This window comes from Thermobia domestica, chromosome 14 (genome assembly GCF_964235325.1).
Source record: "Thermobia domestica chromosome 14, izTheDome1.hap1.1, whole genome shotgun sequence".
Lineage (NCBI taxonomy): Eukaryota > Metazoa > Arthropoda > Insecta > Zygentoma > Lepismatidae > Thermobia > Thermobia domestica.
Genome location: NC_137467.1, coordinates 193,549,885 through 193,565,894, shown reverse-complemented (window position 1 = coordinate 193,565,894; position 16,010 = coordinate 193,549,885).

The following is a 16,010-nucleotide window of genomic DNA, read 5'->3' as shown; positions in this document are numbered from 1 at the left end:
GCATGATTTATTGCAATGTGTACTAGGATGCTAATAAAACAAAGAATAATGAAAGTAACAGAATTTGAAACTTTTTTAAAGAAAATTAAACTATTTGCCTATTTATTTATTACCAATTACTTGATTATATTCGAACCTCTAAGAAGAAAGTTATAGTGCACTAATTTCCAAAAGTACTGACATTGTTTGCAGCCTAAGTTAATAAAGTAATAAATGCACTCGTAGTTAGGTCAAGGACCAAACTTACAAATCAAATTTCCTTCATTCATAAGAAAAGAATCAGCAATATAAAAGCACAGTAACTTGATAATAGAGTGCTAATTCTTGGTATGCAAGTTCGTTCTTCTTTAGATAGATATGCATTCGTAAGGTAGCCTAATAAATTTAACACATGAGATAGCTTTCCCCAAGTAAAAATAACGTTAACTCTTTACTGAATTCAACACAAGGAGACACAATCTTAAGATGATAATCATACACTACTTGACAAATGCTAAGGAACAGTGTCATTATTTGGAAAAATTCAGATTTGACACTAGGTGACGAAATAAAACGCAGTACATATGCAGTAGAGTAAATGAGCTATTATTCTAATGGAACATGGTACATATTGCGCCAAATGGAAAAAAAGAAAACGAAAAACATAAAAAATATTCTTTGGAGCTTGTCAAAACAGCCACTTAAAATGTGCCTTCCCGCCAGAAAGACACAGATATTAGTACTTCAGTAAGATGTGTGACTACCGACACTAATACACATTCTGCATCTGTTCTTCGTACTGCTAGTGAGGAGCCCTTGTGGGATATTGTCCCACTCCTCTCGAAAGGCGTTTGTCAGTTCTTGCACGGCTCAGAGAGGTGGAATTCTCTGAGAAGCAAGTCAACTAAGGACATCCCATTCATTTTCAAACACATTAACTTCCGCAGAGTAATTAGACTATTGTATAGTTGCTATATCTTAACGTTCAAGTATGTCCGATATTTCAGCGGTCCTGTTTGGAACCTCATTGTCGTCCATAAACACGAAGTCTGGACCAACCACACTCCGAAAACGACGAACATTATTCAATAGAATCACTCTGCAATACCGCTGTGATGTCACGCCATGTCTATCAAATATGCAAACTGGGGTTCTGCCATTGTGCATAATGCCTGTACACACCATCCTTAACTGGCTTTAGCGATCCGTTCATGGACATTGTGTTGCGCATAACGTATTCCCCACTCTCCCTACAGTAATTGGTGACCAGAATCACTTGTTACATTGATACGGTATTTCGTCGGAGAACATCACTTTGGATCACTGTTGCTGATCCCACCCGAAATGTTCCTGACATTAGTGTAATCGTTCGCGACGATGACGTGGTTGAAGTGAGATTGATTTTTTATTCTTCCTTACATTCAGACCAACTTGATTTAACCGCCGCGCAATGGTTCTGGCAGATACCCAGGTTGTGCAAGGTCTGCAGCTCTCTCACGCGCAGTGTGCTGTCTGCTTCTTTTCGCCACTAGAGAAACATATCCACAGTCATGAGGTCAAGTCTTCCTTCGACGAATACCGACACGCTTTCGCGTCACATTTCCACCTTCCGCGGATTTTTTCAATGGAGAAATAGCACTTTTTGACACTCCCATTGCTGTTGCCACATTGGTGATATTTTGATCAGCTTCCATCCGTCCAACTACATGTCCAGAATCGTACGCACTCAAATGCTGTCCTGAAGCCATTTTGAACTTCCTTTTTCCTTACCACACTGAATTTCACAGAACTGAGTTCCACACCCTATGGCGCTATTTACGTCAACCACATCACTACGTTCACTTCCGACTGAATATAGAGCTTTCGTGCACTTCCTTTTATACAGATAGCAGGTCCAGCTCTTACGCCCTCTACATTACATTTATCTGTAATTGGTCTGCAGCCAGGAAAGCTACGTAGCATAAATCAGTTGTTCCTTATCCATTGTCAAGCTGTGCATTTATGAGTTTTTTCGAAAATTCAGCAGTGCTATTGTCGAACTGCTTTTTATATTAACAACATTATTTTAAAATAATATCTTCGACCTTCCGCCGTTTCCCTTAGCCATGAAACATACTCGTAAATTGTTTAAATTAGTGCATGTGAACATTTACACAACCACGGAGGTGTTTGTAACACATGAGTTAACATTTATACCAGCAAAAAAAAAACAGATATGGTAACACAGTCATGATAACAAACTAGTTACAATTGATTGATTACTGTATACAATGAAATTTCTACTTTTATGTTCCACGAATACGCTCTGTAGAGAAAGGGAGAGAGATGATGGTGAGAGAGAATGATTATAAAAGAAGCGGTCAATGTTCATGGTGGAGAAAACGTCACAATCACAGAGACACGATGTACTACACCACAATTATACACACATATGTTGTTCACATATGGTCTGATTTCGAACCAGGGACCCTTCTCACTAGACGTGTGCTTTCAACTATTGTTACATCGTCTACTCTTTTAATGAACATTTCTGATATTCCATGACAAGTAAGAAACTCAATATTATGATCAAGAGAAAGAAGCAAAATGAGGAAAATCAATCTACATGGACGAAACTTAAATAAGAGCTGAACTTTTGAAGTGTTAAATTTTACGATTTTTTGTGGACCTTAGAAAACGAACGAAACGGAATACTGTCATGATCTTCTCTTTTGCAGCTGTACCACCATTTACCAAACATTAATCATTTTAGAGCTGACAAGAGAACCAACATAAACTTACGTTCGTATATTTGGAACACTATTTCGCGGGAGTTTTTTTAAAAGAGGAAGAGTAGTTTCAGAGTAACAACACATGTAATAAGTAACAAATTTCTGTCAACATTCCTCCTGTTCAGGCTCGAAAAGTCCCTGGCTACAAGTAGTCATGGCGATTGGAAATACAAGTCTCGTCTCCTAAATATTTAAATCCAAAATAAAATTACGTAGGCCCATGTATGAAATTGTATTTTTATGGGGCGTATTTTTGAGAACCAGCGCCTAGGTAAGAAGAAAAACTTTCCAGCATTAGTGTTGTTTATGATGCTTTTTCGGCAGTCTAGTCGTCTGAATGGCTCTATTCACTACAGGTTACTTCAGCTCCGAAGCATTTCCCTTGTAGAGTGCTTTACATAGCATATAGTAAAATGGTAAATACTACGATTCTTATAGAGTTAAGATAAGAAAAGTTGTAGGAATTGTGTATGGGTTACTAATTGTTAATATGTAAAGTAAATAGTAAAAACGATGTAAGAATGTAGTAGGATACATATTTTTTAAAAGCATTAATAGACTTTTTTGTGCAGAAAGTGCTTATTTGTAATCATATTATAATAGCATGGAGATTATTGAAAAGTATTCAAATTAAAGAGAATTATAATATGGTGACCTAGATATTCTCAATCTGTGCGTGATTTAATTTGAACTAATATACTACCTAGACTCTTAATGTTTTTGGTGTAATAGAATAATAAAGTAAACGTGTTTATGTGTATCTAAAATATTTGAATAAAGAAAGAGTATTACAAATGGTTTTTAATGAATTTTAAACTAGAATATGTATTATTGACACATTAATTTTATATGTTTTGCTGGGACTGGATTAATTTTAGATACAATACTTGTTTCATATACTTTATCTCACCATTCCAATAACTTTATTTGTAATATACACTAAGAAACAGCAATATGAAACGGTTCCGTGAAGTTTTCCATACGGCTCAGAGAGAAATAGCCATATTTATGACGTGAAGTCAAAACGCTTATCCAGTTGCAGTGGCGAAAGCAGCTGATTTTGGTATTGTTTAAAGCGTTGTATCACAATAGCGAAGAAATATTTTCTGAGATTTTTGGTATATGATATATTGATGTCTAGTTTTACGCGATGATGTATTTAAATCACAACATTTGGTCAGAGAGGAAGTGTTCATTAATGTTCAAACGTGATAATGAAGAAACCAAAGGAGACAGAAAAACGAAACTTTGCACTGGACAAACAACGATATCTGCCCGTCTATTGACAAACATCACCTGATCAACAGTGTTGGCAACCCAAGACAATGTTATCTTTTTTAAATAGAATGACCTAAAATGGATATCATCATTGGAAGCAACAATGAAAATAAAGACGCAAGAGATGGTGAACGCAGATCAGTGTTTGCAAACTTTTCGACAAATAAAGTTAAAAATGTGTTAAATGCAAACGCCGATGGCACACACAGTGTTGCCATCTTTTACAAATCAAACTTCTCAGCTTTAATAAGATACCGAATATCTCAGTATGTGACTGTCCCTCATGATTTACCGCCTTGCAGTATAGATTTTGAACCATAGTGCACTAGTGATATTTTCCTAGTTATTGAATCTTTCCCAAACTCAATATTTTCTTTTGCTAATGCAACAGTGTTCAACGTACTCTTTTACGCTTGGAGTCAGAGTAAACAGTTCTTGTCAATATTTAATTTAAGGTGTACAAAAAGTTCCTTACTTCCTATATGAGCCAAAGGTGTTTGCATTTAACACATGTTTCACGTTACTTCTCGAAACGGCTGCAACACTAATCTCTTTTGTCTATATTTTCATTGTTGCTTCCAATGCTGATGTCCATTTTAGGTCATTCTATGTACAAAAAATAGCTTTGTCTTATGATGGCAACACTGCTAATCTGGTGATGTTAGTCAATACAGAGGCAGATGTCCTCTTTTCTCTTGTGCAAAGTTTAGTTTCCTTGGCTCTTTTGGTTTCTTCCTTATCACGGTTGGACATTCTAATTTATATTATAATTTGGAAACGTCATTTCATGATTTTGTAGTCAAGTCAATGGCTAACGTTGTCGCAGAGAGCAACTACTTCACTATTGCGTGTTTACGGTCACATAGAATACATTTCTCGGGTGTGCGTATCGTAACACGAAATTACCTTATATAAAAGACACCCTAATAAACACCAAGAGAATATCCCAAACTGAAAAGAGAGTAATTCAAGTGGTATATTGTTCGTAAAGTTCAAGACGTTCTTAATAATTACATTTACAAATGTTGCGAATTGTCACGCACTAGACAAGTCTTAATACTTTTTGTGATTAATAGTGCAGGCATCCAAAGGATGTATCCATCGACCGAAAAGATCTTCCTCGGAGAGTTTACTATGTACTGCGACAAACTAGAAGAATCAAACATGTGTATATCTTATTCTTTCGAACTCTAACAGTGTCCTTCTCTCTTGAAAGATATACTATGACTTTTTGTAAGTTGAAATATTGCAATTGATTATTAATTGTTTTCCTCATTCAACTTTAATAAAATGCCATAGTAATTCTCCAGTTTCCTTGGGGTTACTCTCGTGCCAGCCATGCCCCATATGCATATACATTAAAGGATTTACGTCTAAACATAATCTATATTCCCTTTAACTCGACTATGATTCCACACTTTGTTCTCGAGTTGTGGTTGTCTTTGCATTTTTTCAACAAATTTTTGGTTCGTCAGAGCGTTAAAAGGCAGCATTTCTAAACACAGTTATGGCTATACTTTCTGTTTTACCGTAATCTCAGGAATCACCTCCTGAACCCTGTCGATGTTATTGTGAGGCGTGGGTGGAGCGTTTATGATGATACACTCTTGTAACTTTCAAACTAATAGGTGTATAATCCTAAAATTTCGTAATATACAAATATTGGCAGAAGTACATATTTACGTACCCTGTGATACTATCAGGTTAATAATGTTGCCATCCCAACATCGTTATATTTTCGTTAAACAACAATAAGTCAGATTATTACATATTTCAAATCTACATGTAGAAAGAAATTATTACGTTTGTTAAACCGCACTGAAACCTAAGGAAGCTAGAGTATCACCAAAGTCGAATAAAAATCGAATTTGGTGGGATCTACAACTATAAAATCACAAGTGAGACAAACGAGATAATACATACATAAAGTACCTTAGGTGTTTCGAATGCTACGGTCATCATATGACGTGTTTCTAGAAGAAAAAAGAAAATTTAAAAAAATTAAATTTGACATTTTTCAAAGGAATTTCTTTCGAAGATGCTTTTAAATAAGTTTTGCATCCAATTACGTAGACGGTTTCCAATAAAACATGAAGATTAAACTGCAGTTTGTAGTACTTTCATATATCAAACTATTCCGAAGATTTGATATATGGAGAAAAATGGAAAAAAATGGAGAAAAATAAAGTATTTCGTAGGATGGCGTATTTATGTTAAGTTTTGGAAACAAATCATTTATTTTGCAAATATAACAACATTACAATGTCTATTGGTAGCTGTGAATTGCAACACGTTCTTACAATTACATAATTTCAATCAGTGTTGCAAATTTTAAAAGGGTTTGATATATCTCCAGATCGGTTTGAGAAATCAAACTTTTGTACATCTTTTATGACCTTTACATCAATTGAAGACCATCTATGCAATATGGTGAGGAACTAATCAAAGTAGTTTTTCTGAATAAAGTTTTCTCATATTAAATTTTTCAGTGTTTCTACCTTCGTTCCTATTTATTCGAACTCCGCCATCTTTATGCTGACAGTATTCGACTGTAAACTGATTCGAGTATGCATTGCCTATAAGTCATACTTACATTATAACAGTTGCAGAAAGCACAAACATTTGCAAATATTTGATAATGTAGCGTTCTTAGTTTCCAACATTAAACTAAAATATAATATTTGCAAATTCTCGTTTATCAAGAACATTTCAAATATGTAATAACGTAATGCAGTCCAAATTGAAAAAAGTATGAAATTATATTGGATTGGAAACACTGGTAACCTGATGTTATCACACAGTATACAAATCAATTCTCTCCTGATGAAAGCTGGATGTAATTATAAAAATATTCATGAAAATCATAATGAAATTATATCAAACTAATTCGGAGATATCACAAAACGTACTGAAAAATAATCTACTGCTAACAATGGTATATTTTTGGGAAATGCATTTCTAGAGGAATTTTTCCTTTATACTTTTCCATAATATTATGAGAACAATTTTGGGACTCGTAATTGAAACAAATCATCGAGAAAAGTTATTTCAAATGCTGCAAACTGTGTCTATGTTTATCGTATCTCGATAACGGTTTCAAAATATTGTTTATAAGCATTATTTATGAGGATTATTTATAGCATAGTTTAAACGCCGAATACCGATACTCAAAAAATATAGAGGACATTTGAAACTGCAACATAAGTTATATCTGTACACAATATATATTGTACTATGTGCCAAAATAATCACATTTGATGTGTACTTGTGCCACTAATTTGTAGAGGTAAAAAAGCTAAACATTATTTGATTATTAGGTATTTTATTTACGTACAACACTTTACACATTAAAGTGCTACAAACTGCCAAAGTGGCTGAAAAATCCACATTCATAAAGTACATGTAATAATGTACAGATTTCCGTGCAAAGTCTGGCGAACACACTTCTACAGAAGAGAAGGAGAAAAAGGAATGGAGAAATGGTCTAGAAACTCTGTGTTAGGTACCATCTCGGGACTCACCTGGTATAAATAGAAAAAAACCAAGGGAAAACTCACTTAGTATAGCTGACCTGAAAATGCATTTACATCTCTTCGACGGCTGTAATCGAACTCAAAATAGAACGCACCAAAAACGAGAGCATAACTGACTTTGCTATGCTGAGCCATTTATTATTACATGAAAGGCAAACTGTTGTACAGACACAATTCTGAATTCCCTATATACTATCTTAAATAAATTATATTTTCTAACATTCACTAAAAGAATCTGTTCAGTTCCTTAATATCCATTCGTACAAAGTAATGAGGTTTTCATATTAAAGCGCTGGGGTTATCTGATTTACCCATTGTAGTGTGAGATTTTAGTTTGAATTTGAATTTAGGATCCTTTTCAGCAGAGAGGTTCTTTGAAACGTGGACCAAGAGCATAACGGTTGGACGTGGAACCTAAACCACACAAGTTTCCATAGGCAACCGTAACAAATTTGCTTTAGGGTTTAGCAAACGTCTTTTCTCTTTCTCTGTCTCTCCCTGTTATGAAAGACTTTGACTGTACTCAAACGTAAATGACTATTATTTTAATATTTTCCTTATATTTAATTCAAAACTCAAAATTTGCCACTTCAACAACTTGTATTTATTACGTGTACCTTGAATCCAACAATTCCAAATTTTGAGACCTGATATCAAGTAACGGGCTGTGGCAATACGCTTATTCATACTATTAAAAATCAAGTTAACCTAAAACTATTCCTGATATACAAAACAACGAATACTATCTGGGTAGAAGTCATAGGTATCTATAAAGATCCTTAATTTAATGTTTGTTATTATTATTTTCAGAATACTAAAAGCACATTGATTATCACTGATTAATATTGAATTAAAATTAGCAAGTTCAAAACAATAAAATAAAACTGAAATAAATAACGTTTCTTTTATCTATTTACAGATTGAGACCCCTTCTTGCGATGAGGATTATAATTTTCTCAATGGTTCTCCAAGTAATTGTCATCACAAGCGTATGCACGAATGAGATTCTTAAACAACAAAACAAGCACATTGAACCAGAAGAAGTTCTCACTCGTTGTGTCTTGGCAATTATAAAGCAAAAAGAGAACCATAGAAAAACTTTAGTTGTGCTTCAAGAGAGAAATTTCAATTTTGCAGATGTTTTGCTGAGAAAGTATGGTCAATCGGTAATAACACTACAAAGTAGTGTTCAATCAAACTACCTCGTTACCGAATTTGCCCGGCTAAGAAGTATAAGAGACGCTGTATATTTCATTATTCTATTCAAAGGAGCTAACATATTTGATAACATGATTAATAATTCAAGTGTTTTATCTTTCTGGAATCCACGTGCAAAATTCATTGCTGTTTCAATATCACAGACCTTCACCTCACCAGACATTCGTAAACTGTTCAAAGAATCTTTCGTGAAAAACATATTTAATATCATATTGGTCGTTTTTGGTCAAGACGTTCATTCTATAAACATATACACGTACTTCCCTTTTGTGGATACTTGTGATTCGCAAGTGAAAGAGGTTCTGTTAGACATGTATGAAATTAATAAACTTATTGGCAATACAGATTTCTTTCCGTCGAAAGCAAGAAATATACACCAGTGTCCTTTACAAATCGCCTGTCTAAACATTCCACCTAATTATATACCTGAAAGAGATTCTGAAGGGAAATTCACCTTACAAGGAAAAACTGGGAAGTTAATGGAAGTTTTATCACAAAAATGGAATTTCACGATACGTTTAAATGAGTATGAAGAAAGCAAACAAAAACAGGTAGGGGAAGAATTATTATCTGGATTATACGAGGTAGATATGACAATTTACAACTGCAATCCAGTAAGATGCTTGAAGTATGAATGTGTACATTTTAGTGATACAGTTGATGCCATTTTCACTGTTCCTGTCCAAGGTATCTACCCTCAGTGGACGAATGTATATTTCCCATTTAAGCCCAGTCTTTGGATAACTACATTTTGTGCTTACATAATTAGCTCTGTGGCTACAAATATTGTGCAAAGAAAGATCTTACGAAGAATGATGCCGCTGCATTTGACATTACTTAATAATCTGTCAATTCTGTTAGGAATATCAACCAAACCACCTACAAATATTACAATCATAAGGATTTTGTTCTTATTGTGGGCTTTCCCAGCATTTGTGATCATCAACAGTTATAGTGCAAAGTTGTTTGGTTTTATGACTATCCCCAAGAAATATCCTCCCATTAATGCTTTGCAAGAGATGGTGGAATCTGGAATTATGGTTGGGAGCTTAAATTGACTTAGATCATTCTTTAATTCCCAATCTCCTGTACTGAAAGCAATATATCACAATTATGTTTCAGTATCTACTGTCATTGAGGGATTCGAGAAAATAATCAAAACAAAGAATTATGCGTTCTTTTTTAGTAAAGGTACTTCTGAATACTTCATGTACAGCCAATCCTTTACTGATTTGCATGGACGTCCCTTGTTGCATATAGTTGCAGAAAAAGTTTTTGTTTATCCTGCCTGTATTAATTTTAAAAGAGGATCTCCATTTGTTGAGATGTTCAGTCGCATTATCAATATTTGTTATTCTGCTGGTCTAACTGAAAAATGGCACAATGATGTGTTTTTTTCTCTTCCTCTCCACGGACGCAAAAGACTAGAAGAAGGCCCTCGGAAACCTTTTGGGATTGATGATATATTTAGCGCATTCTTGTTACTATTTCTTGGATTAGTAATGGGTTTGATTATATTTATAATTGAATCTTTGTTCAAGGGTGGAAAAAGGCAACGAATTACAAAACTGCTTAAACCATAAGACGGTTAATGGCAGAATATGCAATTAATTCAATAATAATTTCTTTTAACGTCTTTTCATTGCCACGTCTTTCTATCACCTCTTAATATCCGGTGTTTCAATCATTCCTTTATATAACATTAATATGTATTTATTTTCTTAACTTTCTATTACATCTTTACAGGCAAACCAGTTTACATCTTCCAGTCGAATGTAACTCTTTCGTTTATATGAAAACATTATTAAGTGTGTCTTTGTTTCAATATGACCATGTTAATGATTGTAACACTCTGTGAGTCACACGAATACTGCGAGTTATTGATATGAGACTCAGAATGACTTACAAAACAAGCAATTTTATATTTTATGAGAATTCTGGAAACTAAATAGCTTGACAGTGTGTGATTTCACCAGTAATCACAATGCGATACAAAGAGAATCTCGGAAACAAAAATGACTTTTCAATCCTATGTATTTAATTAATTTTTCAAATATGTATATCATAGCATATCACTTGTTAAGTGTCGTAACTTTATATATATATATATATATATATATATATATATATATATATATATATATATATATATATAAATAATTAAAGTAATGAGAATAGTATTAGAGTTGCGTCTTAGTTTTCTTTTGTTAAAGGGTTAATCAGCGCTGCCAAGTGGTTTGTAGACGAACTATACCAACAGGTATGTGAAATATTTCTGACCGCTTCATACTGAATTTGGTGATAGCAAGGGTAAAATATATCTAGTGTAGAATTGGATTCTAAGTGAAATCTACTTGTTACGACGAGTTCGAGAAGCTTTTGTAATGGAGTTGTGTTATTTCGCTCTTCTTGTTAATAGAAATTTGATGATAACATTGATATAAGGGTGTGCAACGAATTGTTAATACTAAATAGGAGGATTTTCAGAAAATTTAATAGATTTTCTGTGACTCTGTGGACGTTTAAATGGAAGGCGGTAAGTCTCATTAAAAGCATATGTTTGTGGTGGATAAAGACTCCATTGTTCAAGATTTGTCAAGTTATTGTACATTCGTTGGTTTATTTAATTCCTATAAAGATATATTCGTTCATAAGAGCTTATCATTTAACCCGAATGGAGAAATTAGTGACATATTTCTTAGTGATCAGTTTTTTATCTGCTATTTTGCGGCAAGTAAATAATTTTCCAAGTGAAAGAAAGCTTTATGTTATATGGTCTCTGCAATATTCTGATAAATTGAGTGAACTATTGTTTGTCTCTCTGCTTCAGTTTTACAAGTTAATCAAACAAAACTTGGGGTGATTTTTCGACTGGGATCGCCTTACCTAATGCGACTGTCCATGCTTACTTCGGTAAGGTCACATGAGCACAGCCTAACACACTGCTGAAGTAAGTAATTCACATATTAAGATCTGAGATATATTCCACCCAGTCAATGTGTATCACAAGGAAGTCTGTGGAATGAAAAATAATATTAAATAGACGTTTTCTTAATTTTGTTTCAGATTAGGAGAAACCAAATAGTTTCTCACAATATGAAAATGAAACCACATTTTCATTACTTTGCAGAGCTTATTACTAGATTTATCTGAACGTTTGTTGCTGCTTTTAGATTAATATAGTATATTTGAATTTGGATTGATTTGGATTAAATACTTTATAATATATGAATTTCTAGTTTGTATCAATTTTAGGCAAATATGTTACAGTTTGAAATTCCTGAGTGTTGTGATTCCTTAATAAATTTGTTTTAAAAGACTATTAATTATTGTCTTCAGAATTAAATTCTTCTTAAAATTATTATGTACAGACGAAACAAACATGGATTGTTTTCTCCAAAATGGAGTAAATGTTAACAAGCTGGATGTGCCAAGACTGACAAAAAGAACAGCATATTAATATTGCTTAGGATTTTTTTTTTCAGATTACAATGATTCCTTATTTCGCCAGCCAAATGTCTACCTTTATTTCACCGAACAATGAAGATACTAATTAAAAGATTTACAAAAAGAAAGACAAGTATCAGGTTGCACATACGCACAGAAATATATACCAATGAGTTTAAGTCTGTGAGTGTATAAGAGAGAGGGAAAGACGGATGATTCAACAGAGTGTGACAAAGGTTGTGCAACAGTACCAAATATTACGGAAACAATTTTTGAAACTGAAGTATCCTAGAATGATGTAAAACCTTTTACTCCTAGAGTCACCAATTATTCTTGATTTCAAAATATCAATAAATATTCTGACAGAATTTCACAGCAAACATTTAAATTGATAAGTTCTGTATTTAACCATAACTAACCAATGCCATTTCAAAGAACTCTCGATGGCCAGATGCAAGGAAGAACCTCGTTTTATAATATTGTAGCAAATACGGGGAAAATATCTAAAGGTATCCCAGGGTATAGGTAGATAGATCACACTAAACTCATCAAGACGATAGTAAAGAATTATAATCCCCGCGATTGGTTTAAAACAAAATCTAGAAAAATATCGTTTATTAGTTAATCTAATACCGATGTACGATATGCATACCACGAATTAAGATCTAATGCGTCATGCTAAATATTATGATGGTTTCCATTATAACATTAGCAAGACAGTACTACACAACATCATTACTGAAATATGTCCAAAAATTTGTATTGTTACTTTCTAAACTTTAATTTTGGTTTAAAGATAATGTCCCGGATGTTTTATTGGCGATTTGCTTAACACGCAATCAAAAACTAGTGTGAGTGGAGAAAGGGAGATACACAGAACCGTATATTCCAGAAACCAACCGAATAGAAGTAGAAACCGCTATAAAGAAATTGAAGAAACACTATTCTCCGTTTGTAGATGAAATTCCGGCTCAGTTAACTTTAGCTGGAGGCGAAAAATTGTACCACAAGATACACAAACTCATTCTTCTTACCTGGAACAAGGAAGAATTGCCACAACAGTGGAAAGAATCATTGTTAAAATTCACAAGAAAGGCGAAAAACTGACTGTAATATTTATCGAGGCATTTCTCTTCTGTCAACATCCTATAAAATACTTTCAAATATTCTATTAGCAAAATTGACCCCATACACCGATGAAATTATTGGAGATTATCAGTGCGGATTTAGACGAAATCGATTAACTATGGACCAAGCATTTACCATTCGCTAAATACTCGAAAAAAAGTAGGAATACCATACCAAGGTACATCAACTATTTATTGATTTAGAAAGGCGTACTACTCGGCTAGGAGAGAAACATTATACAACGTTCTCACAGAACTTGGAATACCGAGAAATCTAATTAGATTACTTAGGATATGTTTAAATAAATCCCAAAGTAATGTTCGGGTAGGGAAATTCTTGTCGACGAGCTTTCACGTCGAAAACGACCTGAAACAAGATGCGTTGTCGCCATTATTATTTACCTTTGTGCTGAAATACGCTATAAGGAAAATCAAAGATAGCATCCATGCCCTAGAGTTCAACGGTAGTCACCAGGTTATGGTGTATGCTGATGATGCAAATTTAATAGGGGGTGATAAAGGAACAATAGAAAGAAAGGCAGAGATCTTATTAAAAGCTTGCAGAGACATGGGTTTAGAAGTAAATACAGAGAAAACTAAATATAAGGAAGTGCGTCGGGACATGAATACAGGAAATTATGGATGCGTTAAAATATTAAATAATACTTTTGATAAAGTGGATACTTTCAAATATCTAGAATCAATATTAACAGAGGAAAATCATATTCACGAAGAAATTAAATGTCGAATAAAAGCAGGGAATTCGTATTACTATTCGGTTCAAAATCTCTTGTTGTCGCGAATTCTGTCGAGGAATTCGAAGGTTAAAATATACAAAACAATAATCATGCCTGTTTTTGTGTATGGTTGCGAAACATGGTCACTTACTCTGAGGGAATAACATAGACTGAAAGTATTTGAGAACAAGGTCCTGAGACTAATATTCGGACCCAAGATTAACGGGAATAGGGAATGGCGGATATTTCATAACGAGGAACTACCCAACATTGTTATCCGACATTGTTATGGTTAACCCAACATTGTTAGGGTCGTCAAGTCTAGGAGACTTAGATAGGCAGGTCATGTAGCTAGAATGGAAGAAAGTAGAAACGCTTTCAAAGTATTGGCTGGAAGACCAATCGGAAAATGACCATTAGGAAGACCTAGGCGCAGAGGGAAGAACAAAATTTTGATGGATCTCGCAGAGATGGGAATTTAAATTAGAAATTGGATACAATTGGCTAAGGATAGAATAGGGATGGCCGGATCCGGATCCTTTGGATCCGGATCTCGGATCTGTATCCGGATCTCGGATTTCGGATCTGGATCCGGAACTCGGATTTCAAATCTGGATCCGGATCTCGGATATGGGACCGGATCCCGGATTTCGGATCTGGATCCGGATCTCGGATCTGGGTCCGGATATCGGATTTCGGATCTGGATCCGGATCTCGGATCTGGATCTGGATCCGAAATCCGGATCTCGGATCTTGATTCTTATAAAAACCCACATCCCATCAAAATTATGATAAACTTGAATATCTAAAATTCGCCGAAAGTAATTTCACAAAGTCCTGACAGTGAAGAAGAGTACAGAAAATTAAGACGAATATTGACAAGTCTATTTGTTTCCTTTTCTACTCTAAAGATTAAATGTTTGGCTTACTTAAGAAAAAAATGATCCGGAAGAGAGTTCGAATGTCGAATCTAGTTCCACTCGGTTGCAGGACCGAGATGAATATTTAAAAATCCTCAATGCACTTATTTCATTGACAGTTAAGAAAACATAAACAGTTAACACAAGTATTGACTACTTTTTACGTATATTATCTTGCTCAGTCTGCTCAAAATATCAAATGTATACCCTACAATTAGATTTAATAATTATTTAGTAAATCACAATATGAGCACGGAGAATAAGCTATGAATTTTGGTGCCTCTTATCTAGATTTGAAATTTCGGATTCATACATAGAATCAGGCTGAAATATAAATATTTGAGATCTGGAAACCGAAACATGTGCTAGTACCAAGATCGTAGCCGTTTGTACAGTGGCGTATTTACGATTTTGTTTCGGGGGAAGGCTTTGCTAACTTTCGGGGGAGGCTTTGCCTGAAAATGTGAACATTCTGCAAGATATTTCATATAGTTTACCATAGTAAGTAAGATTTCGGGGGGGCTTAAGCCCGGAAGCCCCTCCCCTAAATACGCCATTGCGTTTGTACCTAGGTAATGCGAGCGGAAGGCAATTGCACTAATTCCGCATGTAGTTTGAGGAACACGAGAAATTAAAAACAGAGAAATATTCTTTTTCAGGAGTAAGTCGCGCTTTAACATGACTTTTCATGAGTGTTGTGTTCAAATATGAAAACTGTAATGACAACTTGTTTGAAATAAAAACCTTTTCATTTTTAACAATAAAGTTAGGTACTTTCACATTGGAGAAAAATTAGCAAGGCACATACCACTGATTAGAGTGCTGATTCTTATGGAAGTTTTCACTTGAACCGGAAGATTTCCTCATGTTAGTATCGGATTGCCACAATTCACCTTGCTGAAAGACGTGGTTTATCAGGAGGTCGGACAAGATTCTTTTGAACGTAGCCTGTAGACTGCTTCTAGTCTCAATTATTCCCATATAACAAGACTAGCCATAT